Source organism: Triticum dicoccoides, chromosome 5B (assembly GCF_002162155.2).
Source record: "Triticum dicoccoides isolate Atlit2015 ecotype Zavitan chromosome 5B, WEW_v2.0, whole genome shotgun sequence".
In the NCBI taxonomy this organism is placed as follows: Eukaryota; Viridiplantae; Streptophyta; class Magnoliopsida; order Poales; family Poaceae; genus Triticum; species Triticum dicoccoides.
The window spans coordinates 457,075,045-457,092,130 of record NC_041389.1 but is presented as its reverse complement, the minus strand read 5'-3'; the positions used below and the strand labels follow the sequence as shown (position 1 = coordinate 457,092,130).

At 47.3% G+C, this 17,086-nt stretch overlaps 1 pseudogene; it reads right to left on the bottom strand.

The window, feature by feature from the left end:
* Nucleotides 1–12,597: 12,597 nt before the first annotated feature.
* LOC119309731 lies at nucleotides 12,598–13,918 on the bottom strand (annotated as a pseudogene).
* Between the last annotated feature and the right edge of the window lie 3,168 nt (nucleotides 13,919–17,086).

Below are 17,086 nucleotides of genomic sequence, written 5' to 3'. Positions count from 1 at the left end.
ATCATTTTGGCCGCGGTCTGTTCCGTTCGGACGCGCGCAGCGGCGCACATCAAGTGGTGGCAGCGGTAGGCGTTGGGGTGGCGTGTAGCGGCAGTGGCGGCGAGCCGGGCGGCGGCCGGAGTACGGGCGCATGTGGGCACGGGGCTACGAGGCGCTAGGGGCCATCTGGCGGCTGCTTTGGCCTCCTGGAGGCACCAGGAGCATGTTTAGGTGCACGGCCGCGAGCAGTTCGAGCTCAGCCCACGGCGGCGATGAGGTATGGCGGCGGCGAGCTTCGGAACTCATGGAGACGGTGGCTACCGCACGGTCATGAGCAGGGGAGGAGGGGGAAAAGATGCGGGGGCTCACAGAGAACACGCAGAGACGGTCAGTGGGCTCGGGGGCGGTCCGGTGCGGGCGAAATGGCAAAGCCGATCTCCGGCGTCCGGAGGAAGAAGACGACGGCGAGGGCGTCACTGTAGGGCTCCCGGCGTCGCTTGGCGCGGTGAGGGGGAGGAGTGGGTCGAGGCGGTTCTTCTGGACAACTCAGGGGGGAGATGAGACGGCGGTGGGCGCGGTGGTGGTGAGCGGCGTCGACGGCAATGCTCGGTTGCGAGAGGGAGAGAGAGCAGAGGAGGGGAGAAGGCACGGGAGAGAGTGAGAGGGCCTGGGGGGCGCGTGGCGATGCCAGAGAAGGCCAGGGCAAAGCGGCAAGCAGGAGGTGGCCGTCGGTGGCCGTGCGCGTGCTGGCGCGCCGTGGGCACACGGCCTCGTCCTTCTGGCGCAAGGAGGAGGACGACTGGCAGCGCCAGGTGGGCTGGGCCAGTTGGCTGGCCCGGCCAGCTGCGGTGCTGGGCCGCACAGGTAGGTGGGCTGCTCAGGTGAGGCCAGGTAAGCTCTCCCTCTCTTCTGTTTTCTAATTATTTGCCTCTGTTTTGAGCTTAGCAAAAATACCAAGGCATTTCCTAAAATCCTGAAAATATTCATGGACACTTGCTGAATTATTTCAGTGGCCCCAAAATAGTTCCAACATTATTTGAACATTTAAATTATTTATAGTATTTAAATGCCCAAAGTCAAATACAATAAGATTTAATTCAAAAATCCAGAATGACCTAGAAATATGTGCATCATTTTTGGCAGAGGTTTTCACCTTTAATAAAAATCATGAACTTTTCTAAGGAGCATTTTGGGTTTATTGAAAATATTTTTAGTTGAACCTAGTTGAATTCATTAGGTGCTAGGGTTTGATCAATCCCCATTTCAATTTAAATAGAATTTAAACATGATGCAACAAGATGCAAACACCATGCAGTACCAGAAGCTAGGGACGTGACACTCGCCGTCTCGGTCCTCACCGTCGCCGGGGCCCACTCCCGTCGTAGCCCAGCTTCCTCCACGGCCCGTCTGCCCCTCTGCCCTCTGCCGTAGCCGGGACAACGAGAAGCCGCCGCCACGCCCCTCTGCACCGGCTGCCCACGACGCCTCCGTCCCGAAGCTGCAGATCATCTAGTCCTCCACTCCTCCACGGTGAGCCATCCTCTCTCTTGTTCTGGTTCTGGATTCGCTGTCATTTCCCAGCGTGGAAGGACTCCTCCAATGCCTCAAAGCCTCGAGCGTGACCTGAGGGCGAGAAACCGGTCACTGGAAGACTAGGAGGATCTTTGGGACACACGGTGTAGATATGTCAATTGTATTCTTCTAGCTGTTGAAGCACAGGCCCAATGCCTTGTATACTAAATGGTACATAGATGATTCAAGCCACAAAAAAATGATGAAACATAGATGGTGCATAGATTCAGTGATAGCCAAGATGGAGTGGAAGTCAAGTCTGACTGAGTACATATTTAGCTTGAGATAGCAATCTCTGTAAAACTGAATATTCTTGTAATTATTTACATTCTATTTACAGTGAATAAATAAGATTCTTAAGTTACTATACCCTCAGACAGTGTGTATAATCTTAAGAAAGATTCTTAAGATTATCTCAGTTGCTGGGCAGTGTGTGGTTTGCTTCTCAGTTATAGCTAGGAATAAATGGGATCAAGTCCGTCTGACAGTAATCATTAATTGCTCCGGTCATATCCCCAAATGGATTTACTATGACTTGATTATGTATGTTCATCTTGCAGCTGAAGAGAATCCTGCCGCTATGCTTCTGTACCAAGTGGCTGGCGAGAAGCCGTGTGAGTCGCTGAAACAAGTGTGAACCTTGGAAGCTGGTAAAAGTTCTGTGGACCATCAGGTCTGCTGTTGGGAACAACCTTTTGTGATCAGATAATTTGAACAAGGTACAAACTCAAATGTTCCGTGCACCTTGTTATAGTCACGTAGCCGATTCATGTTAGTATTAACTGGGAAAAAAAGACACCACTTTTGACCCTTCAAAGAAGTTTGTAACCCTTTCTATTCTCTGTTGTACCAGTTTATTCATCTATCTACTATTTACACCTAAACTATGTACACACTATTTTTTGAAAACAATGAAAACACTGCAAACATATCTTATATTTAGTTAAAGAAAGGAAAATATCAACCCAAACTCGACCATCATCTCTGAATGTTGAATGTTTTGGTCATGTCATGCTGCTCCATTTCTTGATTTTACACACTAGTCAACTGAATTTGGACACAATAGTTAACTGAATGTTGACACTTGTTTCATTTAAAGTGACAAGAACAAATGCCGGTTAAGCTTTCTTTGAACTTGGTGCAAAACACACAGTACACTTGTAATAGCTGTTCACTACTGTAGTGCCAACTAGCGGGACATAATTGTGGATTAACTCACATTGTCACAAGATAGATTGCTAATAGTCCTTTTGTAATTATTCACATTATAAGATATTTCAGTGAACTTAATTTGAAAGGTCTTGTGCATTGAAATTTTTTGACACAGTTAATTATGGAGTAGATCAGTTAGAATAATTATGGAGTAATTATGAACAGATGGTGATTGCTTATGTCCCAACTGTTAAATTCAGTTAACATGTATAACACTTGGTAAATTCAATTAACTGAATGTGAATTTCTTTTTCTTATTCTTAATGCACTTCTTGTGGTATGATTGTTTGGGCTGGTTAACAATGCTTTTGCAGAGTTGTTTTTTTCATTTAACTGAAATCACATTGACTATCTACCTAGCTACTGTTTTGAATCTACTATGTACTGCTTCTTCCTTATCCTCTGTTCTGAATCTTCAGCTATCCTAGCTACTTTCAGAAAAGAAAACTGGATATCTATAGCTTCATTTTAGAAATTTAATTAGTGCTTTTCTAAAATGGCAAAGATAGCTTGATAGTTAATCAACAAGTACTCTGTTTTCAGATAGCTTGATAGTTAATCAACAAGTACTCTGTTTTCAGATAGCTTCATCATTGCAATTTGTTGCTGTCAGCATGAGTTTATGTTGTTATAAGTTTATGATCGTACAACTGCAATTTCATTTATGTTGTTATAAGTTTGTTGGTGTCAGCATGAGTTAACTTGTTGTCATTTATCAAAATTCAGAATGTGCTAGACTATATGTTCATTGGTACTACTTGTGATGCTGCTGCTGTACTACTTGGGAATTTTGTCAACTTGTGATGTTGCTGCTGTACCCCGAGAGGCCCTTTAGTTTGCCGGAATGTCGATTAATTTCCGTTCTGGCAAATTCGTGTACTCCATATGTCCTATTTTCAGCAATGGTCATGCTGAAATTTTCCATGAATTTTTAGCATGACTTTGCTAAAAATAGGACATATGGGGTACTTGCGACTAATGCATGGGCCGGGGTATCTTAGTACTTAATTAAGTAGGATCAACTGCCCCTTTATTCTTGCTGCATTAAATCATAGGTGGCAATAGAGCCAAGTGATTAGGCCCAACTTAGAATTCTCCTTCCCTTTTCTTGATAGGGTATATTATTAGAAGATACCCATATATATCAGTCAACCTAGGGTGCCTCGGCATCGATAAACCCTAAATGATGAAAACTTAACTTAGTATTTAGGGTGCCTCAGCGTCGACAAACCCTAAATTATAAAACCTTGGCTTTTAGGGTGCCTCGGTGTCGATAAAAACCTAAATGATGAAAGCTTAGGCTTTTAGGGTGCCTCGGCATTGACAAACCCTAAATGATAGCTTAGCTTTTAGGATGCCTCGGTGTCAACAAACCATAAATGATGAGACCGTGGTCTTGTTCCTTGATAATAACCAACTTTTTGACCAAACTTTTTTCCTATTTAGAGCGAAACATGGCCCACAACAATGAGGCCGGCGGTTCGGGCAAGCAATTCTGGGAGCTGTCCCAGGAAATGGAGGAAGAACCTCACCGCTATGAGGACGCCGCGGAAGACATGGATCCTGACTACACAACCCCTAGTGGCGTCGGGGATGACACCTCTGATGGTGCCGCCGAGGATGCCACCACTGATGATGGCAGCGCACGCACAGATGGCAGCCAACCGAAGAGGCAACGGAAGGACCAGCGCCCGAACATGCTCGACACCGTCAAGGAGGAATTTACTAAAGTGAACTCCGACGGGCATCCAACGGTGCCCAAAAAATTAGTCAAGGGGTACTCGGTTCAGCTCGGGTGCATTCTCCGCAGCACCGTCTCGATCAACACCGAGAACCTAAGGCATAAGGACCGAGGGAATTTGCGCAGCCTCCTCTTCACGAAGCTGCATGGACGATACAGGTTCCCCGCTGACTTTGCAAACACATGCCTCTCAGGGAATAAAGTGAACAGTGCCGCCCTCACAAGGATGAGCACGGCCCTGTCTACTTGAAGAAGCACGATGAAGAGAATGATTGACAAAGGTGATAGTTATGAGAAGATCAAGGCGAAAAATCCTTCGATCAGCGAAGATGACTACAAGGAGTTCAAGATCAAGTGCGAGAGCAGCACAACCGTGGAATCGAGTCAGTGGGGGAAAGAAATGTGGGAGTTGAACTTAGGGGTCCACCAACTCGGCCCCGGCGGTTACAGAGTGGCGGAGACTATATGGGACAAGGAGGACGCAGAGCGTGCCGAGCAAGGCCTACCACCCCGCTTCGAGAAATACCGTGACAAGCAGACCAGGAACTATGTCAGGGCTCTAATTAATGAAGCCAAATTTCTAAATGGTTCACATTCCTTCCGCAGGAGGCTGAAAGAAGTAGCGCGGAGTCGTCTCAAAGCTCCCCTTGGGACAACACTCTAAATAGGGCGTTGAACATAATGAAAAACAAGGATAAGCTCAGTAAGCCGTCGTCAGCTGGTCGTGTGGTCGGCAAAGGCTTGTCCACAAAATGGTCATCATACTATAACGCTGGTGGGCGAAAGGAGAGAAAGACCAGCTCGGAAAGCCAGTCGCGCGAGGTTCAAGAACTCAAGGCACAAGTGGCGCGGATTCCGGAGATTGTCCAAGAGCAAGTGCAACAACAACTGGGAACAACGCTCACCGCCATTGGGCCTACCTTGATTCAGGGGCTGACGACGTGGATTGCAGGTGGCCAACAGGGGCCGCCCTCGGTTCCCAGCTTCACGGCCAGCAACTCGCACAACGCGCAAGCGGCGCTATTGGTGTCTCCGGCGGAGGTGGTATTCGTGCCTCTGGCGCCGGCACGGGCATTGGAGCTTAATGCACCCGAGTGTACATCGGCCGGCACCTCGGCAGCAAGCGGCCCCTCTGTCAGTTGCACGCCCGTCGTCGGCGGTGCCTCGACATTAGCCGAGCTCGACGCCATCACGGTAACTAAGCCTCTCGACCGATGACTTCATATCCTTGCCTTTGATTGGGCATCCCTGACGCCCTACATGTTTTCGCAGGGCACCGCAGATGTTCCATGCACTCTCCTACACTTCGCGGGCAGCGAGTTGATCGATGTCGCCAAGGGCAGAATCGTTTAATCGGGCAACCCCGTGTTCCACGGTAATCCGATGCCACCCACCGTGTATAGGGTTGAACTGGTTCGGGTGCTGCCAGGCTGCGACGAGTTGTTACCTCTGATTCGACCCGCTGGGGCCGACGAAGATGATGTGATGACCCTCAGCGCCTGCGTAAGCTGGCCCCTGCTTTGGCCGAAGAGCCAGATTCGTTTGGGGGCGGGGGACACCACTGATACGTCTCCAGCGTATCTACTTTTCCAAATACTTTTGCCCTTGTTTTGGACTCTAATTTGCATGACTTGAATGAAACTAACCCAGACTGACGCTGTTTTCAGCAGAACTGCCATGATGTTGTTTTATGTGTAGAAAAGAAAAGTTCTCCGAATGTCCTGAAAATCCACGGAGGCACTTTTTGGAATTAATAAGAATTTCTGGGCGAAAGAAATACACCAGGGGGGCCAGGGCTTGTCCACGAGACAGGGGGCGCCCCCCCTGTAGGGCGCGCCCCCTATCTCGTGGGCCCCCTGGAGCTCAACCGACCTCAACTCCAACTCCATATATTCCGTTTCGTGGAGGAAAAAATCAGAGAGAAAGTTTCATCGCGTTTTACGACACGGAGCCGCCGCCAAGCCCTAATCTCTCTCGGGAGGGCTGATCTGGAGTCCGTTCGGGGCTCCGGAGAGGGGGATTCGTCGCCGTCGTCATCATCAACCATCCTCAATCACCAATTTCATGATGCTCACCGCCGTGCGTGAGTAATTCCATCGTAGGCTTGCTGGACGGTGATGGGTTGGATGAGATTTACCATGTAATCAAGTTAGTTTTGTTAGGGTTTGATCCCTAGTATCCACTATGTTCTGAGATTGATGTTGCTATGACTTTGCTATGCTTAATGCTTGTCACTAGGGCCCGAGTGCCATGATTTCAGATCTGAACCTATTATGTTTTCATGAATATATGTGTGTTCTTGATCCTATCTTGCAAGTCTATAGTCACCTATTATGTGTTATGATCCGACAACCCCGAAGTGACAATAATCGGGATACTTCTCGGTGATGACCATAGTTTGAGGAGTTCATGTATTCACTATGTGCTAATGCTTTGTTCCGGTTCTCTATTAAAAGGAGGCCTTAATATCCCTTAGTTTCCGCTAGGACCCCGCTGCCACGGAGGGTAGGACAAAAGATGTCATGCAAGTTCTTTTCCATAAGCACGTATGACTATTTACAGAATACATGCCTACATTACATTGATGAACTGGAGCTAGTTCTGTGTCACCCTATGTTATAGCTATTACATGAGGAATCGCATCCGGCATAATTATCCATCACTGATCCATTGCCTACAAGCTTTTCACATATTGTTCTTCGCTTATTTACTTTTCCGTTGCTACTGTTACAACTATTACAAAAACCCAAAAACATTTATCTTTACTGCTGCTACTGTTACCATTATTATCATACCACTTTTGCTACTAAACACTTTGCTGCAGATACTAAGTTATCCAGGTGTGGTTGAATTGACAACTCAACTACTAATACTCAAGAATATTCTTTGGCTCCCCTTGTGTCGAATCAATAAATTTGGGTTGTACTTCACCCTCGAAAGCTTTTGCGATTCCCTACACTTGTGGGTTATCAACCACCCCACGGACAACACCGCCAGTCGTGCCGGCGCCAAGCCATGGCAAGACCGCCGCAACGCTACCGGACATGCCGGACATCCCTATGGCAGAGGATCCGGACATGCATATGGCACAGGATCCGGATGAGGACGACAACGATGACGGTGCATTTAGCAACATCGATAAGTACTTTGCCGAACATGGGTACGGTGATGAATTGTTCGGGCCTCCTTCTCAAGAACCCAACCCTGAAAAAGACGACCACGATCTAGCTGGTACCGCGGAGAAACCCAATTGCAACAGGCGTCGTCTGGTGTTCAGTTCTCAGGAGACGCCTCCAGCTGCCGCCTTCACTGAGCCTCAGATAGCCGAGGTGCGAAATATTATCAGCCCCAACACACTCAAGAAGGCGGTCTCTGAGCAGAATTCGATCCCATTACAGCAGATGAAGAAGAAGGGACGGAAACGAAAGAATAACAAGGGCGGTGTGAGCCAGCCGGCACCGAGTACGATCCGTGCTCAGGACGGGCCACCTTCACCTAAGGATATCTCGAGGAGGGTGCATGTGGTGGGTGTTGGAAATATGCCCTAGAGGCAATAATAAAAGTATTATTATATTTCCTTGTTCATGATAATTGTCTTTTATTCATGCTATAACTGTATTATCCGAAAATCGTAATACACATGTGAATACATAGACCACAATATGTCCCTAGTGAGCCTCTAGTTGACTAGCTCGTTGTGATCAACAGATAGTCATGGTTTCCTGGCTATGGACATTGGATGTCGTTGATAACGGGATCACATCATTAGGAGAATGATGTGATGGACAAGACCCAATCCTAAGCCTAGCACTAAGATCGTGTAGTTCGTTTGCTAGAGCTTTTCCAATGTCAAGTATCTCTTCCTTAGACCATGAGATTGTGCAACTCCCGGATACCGTAGGAATGCTTTGGGTGTACCAAACGTCACAACGTAACTGGGTGGCTATAAAGGTGCATTACAGGTATCTCCGAAAGTATCTGTTGGGTTGGCACGAATCGAGACTGGGATTTGTCACTCCGTGTAAGCGGAGAGGTATCTCTGGGCCCACTCGGTAGGACATCATCATATGCGCAATGTGACCAAGGAGTTGATCACGGGATGATGTGTTACGGAACGAGTAAAGAGACTTGCCGGTAACGAGATTGAACAAGGTATAAGGATACCGACGATCGAATCTCGGGCAAGTACAATACCGCTAGACAAAGGGAATTGCATACGGGATTGATTAAGTCCTTGACATCGTGGTTCATCCGATGAGATCATCGTGGAACATGTGGGAGCCATCATGGGTATCCAGATCCCGCTGTTGGTTATTGACCGGAGAACGTCTCGGTCATGTCTGCATGATTCCCGAACCCGTAGGGTCTACACACTTAAGGTTCGATGACGCTAGGGTTATAAAGGAAGTTTGTATGTGGTTACGGAATGTTGTTCGGAGTCCCGGATGAGATCCCGGATGTCACGAGGAGTTCCGGAATGGTCCGGAGGTAAAGATTTATATATGGGAAGTCCTATTTTGGCCACCGGAAAATGTTCGGGATTTTTCGGTATTGTACCGGGAAGGTTCTAGAAGGTTCCGGAGTGGGGCCCACCTGCATGGGGGGACCCACATGAACGTGGGTAGTGGGGGAAAGGCCCCACACCCCTGGTCAAGGCGCACCAAGATCCCCCCTTAGAAGGAATAAGATCATATCCCAAAGGGATAAGATCAAGATCCCTAAAAAGGGGGGATAGCAATCGGTGGGGAAGGAAATGATGGGATTTCTTTCCTCCCACCTTTGCCAACGCCCCAATGGACTTGGAGGGCAAGAAACCAGCCCCCTCCACCCCTATATATAGTGGGGAGGCGCATGGGAGCTTCACCCTTGCCCCTGGCGCAGCCCTCCCTCTCCCAAGTGCTCCTCCTCTCTCGCGGTGCTTGGCGAAGCCCTGCAGGATTGCCACGCTCCTCCACCACCACCACGCCGTTGTGCTGCTGCTGGATGGAGTCTTCCTCAACCTCTCCCTCTCTCCTTGCTGGATCAAGGCGTGGGAGACGTCACTGGGCTGTACGTGTGTTGAACGCGGAGGTGCCGTCCGTTCGGCACTTGATCATCGGTGATTTGAATCACGACGAGTACGACTCCATCAACCCCGTTCACTTGAACGCTTCCGCTTAGCGATCTACAAGGGTATGTAGATGCACTCTCTTTCTACTCGTTGCTGGTCTCTCCATAGATAGATCTTGGTGATACGTAGGAAATTTTTTGAATTTCTGCTACGTTCCCCAACAGTGGGTAGGGCGATGCTACCGACTAATTTGCTCAATGCTGCAACCGGTGCTATGCGGAGTCTGCATGACAGTGTTCTTTCTTTGGAGAAGCGGCGTCTCTCCCAGAATGATGTGGCATACCCTGTTTTCGTGGCCAAGGTGCCAGAGGGCAAGGGTTTTGTGGATAGCGCCATCGGGGGTACGATCGTCCTGCGATTTGATGACATCTTCGCTATGTTTAACCTTCATCCGCTGCACTACACCTTTGTTCGGCTGTTTTTGCTAAGTATGGAGATGCGGATCATTAGAGACAAGACCCTGGACATCGTGATAGTCGACCCCTTCTACATGCATGCCAAGATCTTGGGCAGTGCTGGGGACCGGCAAGTCACGAGTTCACACCTCGAAGGCGTCATTCTGGCAAACCCAGATAAGGATAACTTCGTCGTGCCTTACTTTCCCGAGTAAGTCATCCCCTCACCGCCCCGTAACATATGATTTCTTAGATTTCGATCGTTTTTTTCTAACATTCCGTGTTTTGTGCAGTGACACACATTGCACACTCATCCTCTTAAGCCCGAAATATTCCATGGCCACGTATTTTGACCCGGACCATGAGTCGAAGATAGACTACACAAATATCAAGAAAGTTCTTGATGATGCTCTCCCCGGCTACGCCAGATCTGGAGGCACCTTCAAGAGGCCAGTTCGTAGGTACAGCAAGCACGTGTTCACCCACAATACGACGTTCCCCTGCGTCAAGCAGCCGCCTGGCGGTCAGAAGGATGCCTACTACGCCCTCCATCACATGCGGGCAATCGTACGGGACCATAATCACCTTCTGCTACCAAATAATCTCAAAGATTGGGCCACACGCTTGTCGGCAATCCAGGACGCGGACATCAGACAAGAATTCTTTCGCATCCAGTCGGAGTTTGCGGAAATCATCCATCAAGATGTCCTTCATACCTCGGGACAGTTCTACCTCAGATCTCAACCATCCAACAGTGAGATAGAAACAACGCTACAAATGCAGGCTGACAACGCCCGTGATTTCATGACCATCACGAAAGACGGCGGCTTCATCCACGCTCCGGTCCCTGAGTCGAGTCGAAAGTAGTGATGCTATGTAGTTCTGAAATGTCGATTGGCTCATGTTGTAATATTAAACTTTAATGAACTTGTATGTCTCTTTGGTTTGGACAGTCGTTCAACTTATATGTAATCGATGCTATTTATTAGTAGGACCATGAACCGTGCTATTAATGTGTTGCTTTCTCTTCCGATCCTTTTGTTGCATACTTATATATTGCTTATGTATTGTCTGTGAATTGTTACTAACGTTTTGTTTGGCTAGTGCATAGAGATGCCATCGTATGTCGTGTACAAGGGTAAGGTTCCCGGAGTCTACGACGACTGGGAGGAGTGTCGGAGACAGGTTCACCGTTTTAGCGGTAACAGTTACAAAGGGTACACCACTAGGGCGGAGGCGGAAGTTAGATACGCGCGCTATCTAGCGGGAGAGAGGAGGGAGCGTTGGAGGAACCGGATGAAGACCAGTTTCATCGCGATTATGCTCATCGTGATGACCGCAACTCTCTTCTATGTGATGGTAGTTTTTATGATCGATATCGACTTGTAATGTGAAGACAAACTCGCTACTCGCGGTTTCGAGACTTATAATGTTCTAACTTTGTTCGGTATTTTGAGAGTAATATGATGAATTGTATTAGGAGACTAATCTTCTATTATATTCGATAAATCTGCTATTTATATGTTGTGCTCTCCATATTCTGTGCAGTAATATGTTTTGTAACCTGTGCAAATATCAGAAAAGAAAAAAAATCCCTAATATTCATACTAGTGGCGCACCACTCAGCAGTTTAGTGGCGCACTGAAAAAAGTACACTAGTGGCACACCGTCAACTAGTGCGCCATTAGTAAGCCAGAGCACATGGGTAAATATGGCCCCCTGAGAGGCATACTAATGGCGCACTGCCTGGTGCGCCATTAGTATACCAGATACTAATGACGCACCTGTGATGCGTCATTAGTAAAAAATTATAATGGGGTAGTGCTAGTGGCGCACCTGTAGTGCGCCATTAGTAGGCAAAACAGGTGCTCCACTAGCAGGCCTTTTCCTGGCGTGAATTCTCGAACACCCGTCTTTAAGAAAATGATTGGAACAACACTTCATGTCCGATGTAAAAATTCTTGTTTTGACATTAATTGGTTGGGTCTCGCAGCGATCAACTTGCATTGTTACCTTGTTGAAAGCGTCGTTACCTTGTTGATGTGTTAGAGGTGGTTGTCTTCGACAGTCAAGATGAAAATCTGGCAATCAAGATGAAAATCCTTGTTCTGGCGTGATGACGATGGTTCTAGCTGAGCACCAAAAACACGAAAGATAACTCGATGTAACAGGAAATAACTGAACGTACTTAAAACGAAAAAGGTTTAGAAAAATATTCTAGTTAGTCGCATACCTAGCTACGTTGCGTTGCATAAACAAAGTGCAACTTTTAGTTTCCAGCGACTGCGTGCGCATTTGAGTTAGACACACGGAGGGAAAGTGCGACTTTAGTGTTTCAAAATGTGAAACTAAATACAAGCTTCCAAAATAATCAATGCTAATAAACAAGTAATTTAACATGGAATCACCAAAATCAAATGAATGTACCGCAAGAATGTGCTCAGCTTTAGTGTTCAAAACTGCAGAATCAATATTAATAAGCAGTGTTTCAAATTTAGCACGCGCCAGGATTCATCAGACCGAGAATAGTTGCTGCATCGGAACCGCGGCTCCTTCTACGGTTCTACCAGTATCAAAATTAACAGCTCTTATTCCTCCCCTAGAAAAGAGCCCTTATTCCTGCTACCTTGACGCCATGGGAGCGCGCTGTTTTGTTTGGACTTTGGACCGGTGCAGGGCTGCAGATTCGGCATGGACCACGAAGGCCACTCCCGGAACCCTCCATCGCACCGGCGGCTCCCCAGGTTCCCGAGCGAGAGACGCTCGGTGGTGAGGCGAGCGAGGTCGAGCGCAGAGACGGCGTACCTGCTGTCGCCGTCGGCGTCCTGGCACGAGCTCGCCACGTACATGCAGTTCCTCCGCACCCCGTTGACCCCGTTGGCCTCCACGAAGAAGCCGCGGAAGCTGTCCACAAACACGGCGCGGTCGCCGATGTCGTCGACCTCCGACCATCTCGTTGGGATACGGCTGCGGCGGCCCAGGCGGCAGCGGAAGGCCTTGAAGAGCTCTCTCGAGCCGTCCGATGCTCCCGGGAGCAGGAGGTGCGTCCTGACGATCACGAGGAGATCGCCGGGGGACACGACGAGCGTCGACTCGGCTCTGCGCCGGTTCCAGGGGGCTCCCCTGCGCAGGTGCTCCGGCATGAGCATCACCGGCGGCTGGATCACCGCGGCCACGGCGAAGGTCTCACTGTCCAGGCCGACCGTCCTGCGGGTCTCCCCGTCGAAGAGGTGGAACACGCCGTCGCAGTAGGTGATGCTCCGAGCACTCCACCGTGCTCCATGACTCGTCGCCCGGCCGGCAGATGAAGGCGCACAGGTACGACACCCTGCTCCTGCCTCCCGGTCCGCGCCATCATGACGGCGTGCGGCGACCGATCCCACACCATGTCACGGACGATGAAGTTGACGCTGAGGCTGAGCGAGCGTAGCAGCGCGGGCAGGCTGGCCGAGGCGCCGGTGAAGGGGTGCAGCAGCGTGGCCGAGAAGTCGCTGTCCACGGCGAGCGCCCAGCCTTGCGGCGAAGCGGAGAGGAAGGAGCTCCCGCGAGCGGCTGGCACGGAGATCTTCACGACGCTGTCGTCGGCGAGTGACCAGAGGCGGCAGTCGACATGGGACTGGTGTTCGGGGGACAGGAGGAGCAGCGGCGGGCGGCGTGCACCGCCGAAGCCGAGCGCCAGGATGGGCACACCGAGCGCAAGCGCGCCAAGTCAGCGTGCTCGCTCAGTGTGTGTGCAGGAAGAGAGAGGAAAGAGCCATGCGTGTAAGGGGCTCTCATCCACATGAAGGAGCCGAGCAACGACAGGGATTCGCATTGCGCGCGCAAAGCGTTAGGATTCGCCATATTCGGCTCGCTCATCCTGTCGGTGATCCCCGCCAAGAGATCGGCGGGCAGGTCGGACCAGCTCATCGTGTCCGTGCCGGCAGCGAAGGCGTCTTATACGGATTTATCAAACCTCAAGGAGCAAGAGTGTGGTTAATATGCAAAAACTGATTAAAAAAGCTGGATTAAGAAACTTTAAGTATTTTTTTTTTGACCGGAACTGGCAGGAGCTCTGCCTTTTTCATTATAGGAGGGGGAAAACTGTACAAAGTTTCTAAGCAACAGAAACAGGATGAGGGGGGGAAGCAGAGGGCTGCTAAACAGCCCCACTATGTTGTACTCTCGAAGAAACCTTAAGTATTGTACTCCGTAGTATATAAGAAGCTTAGAAAAAGGTGGCTTAAGAAACCTTAAGCCTGTGTCTCATTCAAAAACCATTCACTGTTCACTATGTTGTAATAATGGTTTGTTGTAAACAAGTACTCCCTCCGTTTTGAAATAAGTGACTCAACTTTGTACTAGCTTTAGTACAAAGTTAGTACAAAGTTGAGTCATTTATTTTGGGACGAAGGGAGTAGGAGTATAACAAGTCAAGTGTACACAAATTTTATACATATTTAAAATATGTTTATCATGATGCAATAATTTGTTCAATCGGTGCAAAAAAAAAGTGAAACCGGGCACGAGTCTCAGCATTGGATCGATGGTTATTGAGGCCAATTAAGAAACAAGAAATCCCGCGAACCAACCTGTGGTTGAGATGGTTAGGTGAACAGTGGTATCCTCAACCCATCAGGGTTCAAATCCCGATGCTCGTATTATTTCTGAATTTATTTCAGGATTTCCGGCGATGCGCTTTCAGTGGGAGGAGACGTTCCCGTCGACGACGAGGTGCCTACGGTGGCTTCGTAAATCTAGATGATATGCCGGCTCAGTCTTTCGGAGATGCTCATAAGGGTAGGGTGTGTGTGTGCGTTCATAGGGGTGAGTGTATGCGCGTGTATATGAGCGCTTGTGTCTGTACTGATGCTCAAAAAAAAGAAACAAGAAATTCCTAGGCGAATGAGGATTAACAAAATCTTAATACCTTGGTGTCCATCCAGTATGCAAACCTGACTGTGACATTATAATTGGGTCTTCTTGTAATTGTCATTCTACCTTCTATAAAGCTATAATACGCCGTTGGCGTACTCTCGAGAAAACATTATAATTGGGTCGAGTTGCTTTAGTTAAGGTGTGAGGTCACATCCACGATATAATTTGTCTACATTACTGAGTTAGATTTGCCCAACAAAACATAAATATTAATTCCTCCATCCGGAAGTACTTGCTGGAGAAATAGATGTATCTAGACGTATTTTAATTTTAAATACAACCATTTTATCCATTTCTACGACAAGTAATTCACTTGTCAGAGAAATAGATGTATTTAGACGTATTTTAGTTCTAAATATATTCATTTTTATCAATTTCTGCGACAAGTAATTCCAAACGAAGGGATATGTAACTTCTTTTCACACACAAAAATTAATATAAATAGTACCTTTTCATAATCGTCCCAATGGTTTGAGACTTTGAGTTGTATACAAGTTATAATACGCGCGTCATGCTTTTTCTTGTGCTATAGGGTCGTAAATGGTAATTTTAGGAGTTGTAATAATAATTATTCACTCTAGCTATATAGCTATATGTAAGTTGCCTGAAAATTTAATTTGGGTTAGTCGATTAGGATTAATTTCTACTTCAAGATTCGTACTTCTTCATTCTTTTGTGTGTGCTGTGAGTTTTTGGGTCTAAATTTTCGTCTGACCACTCTTTTAGGTTAGTCTACCCCTTATCGAGTTGAAGCTCATTTCGTGTTTCCTTCTGTTGCCTCCTTATAAGCCCACAATGCTTTCTCTTTTTTTTCCTGTTTGTATGCCTTTTTTCCTTTTCTGTTTTTACTTGGTTTTTATGAGTATTTTGGGATATTGGGTGATTATAAAGTGTATAGACAAAAGAATTGCACTATTACGGCATCTCCAAAGGAGATCCTCAAAGCTTTGGTATATGTTCGGATTGTGGTGCCCGGACCACTTGTGTCAATTTTTGTCATCCAACGGGAACACCTATCGGTTCATGAAGTGGTTCAGACATCCTTTTTACCGGAATTTGAAACTAAACCGGGGAGCTATGCGGGAGTCCAGACATGCAATTGACCAACAAAAAGCCCCCACGAGGTCTTCCTTGCTTTTCTCTCTCTTCACATGCATGGCCCCCCCTCTCCTCTCTCTTCCCGAACCGGTCACCACACCACAGTATGCCACCACATGCATGGTCCCCTCTACTCCTCTCTCTCCTTCCAAATGGATTAATTTGTGAATAGCGTTGGATGGCTCCCTACCCCATCATGTCCGCGGACCACATCCGGACATAAAAAGTGACATTTGTGGTGTCGGTTTACTGGTCAGCGTTGGAGATGCCCTTATATGCTTATTTTTTACATATTAAAAAGGTGCAAAGTCGGGTACAAGTTTTTTATTAAGTTTTTTTATTTTCTTTCTTGTAATAATAATACCATTAATTTGTTCTACCTTAAAAACTTATTTTTAGTTTTATTTTAGTTTATTTCATTTCCTTTCTTCTTTAATGGCAACTAATGCCACTAACTCATTCATTCTTAGAATACTTTTCCTAAATTCATCTATTATGTGCTTATTCTTGCATATTATAAAAGGTGTAATTTTTGTTCAAATTATGTCAATATCGTTTAATCTTATTTCCTCTTAAAGGATAATACCAATGTTACTAATTCATTCTTCCTTAGAAAATTTTATTATTTTATTTTTGTCTCATTTTCTTTCTTCTTTAAGGATAACACCAATGCCACTACTTCATTCCTTTTTAAGAAAGTTCCTTTTTGCAACTATAAATGCCACTGCTTCCTTCCATATTAGAAGAGCGGTTCAGGGGCTATTGACGGTGTCCCGACTAAGGGGACACTACGTCGGTTCCTAGTCTAGTGGGTCAGGGTGAGGTCCACTAAGTCGGTTCCGCCCATGGCCACTTTAGGCAGCCCATGGCAGATCACGTGAAGGTTCTAGAAGACTTGGTGCGCAAGATAAGAAGTTGGGATAGTGAAGGAATCCGCCTCCCCGTACATTATAGACTAGGATTCATACCCCTGGGGCTCTCGATATGATATATAACCTGGGGTGAGGGCTCGTAAATAGACACATTGAAATCCCTGGGGTACTTTGTACTCTATGTACACTC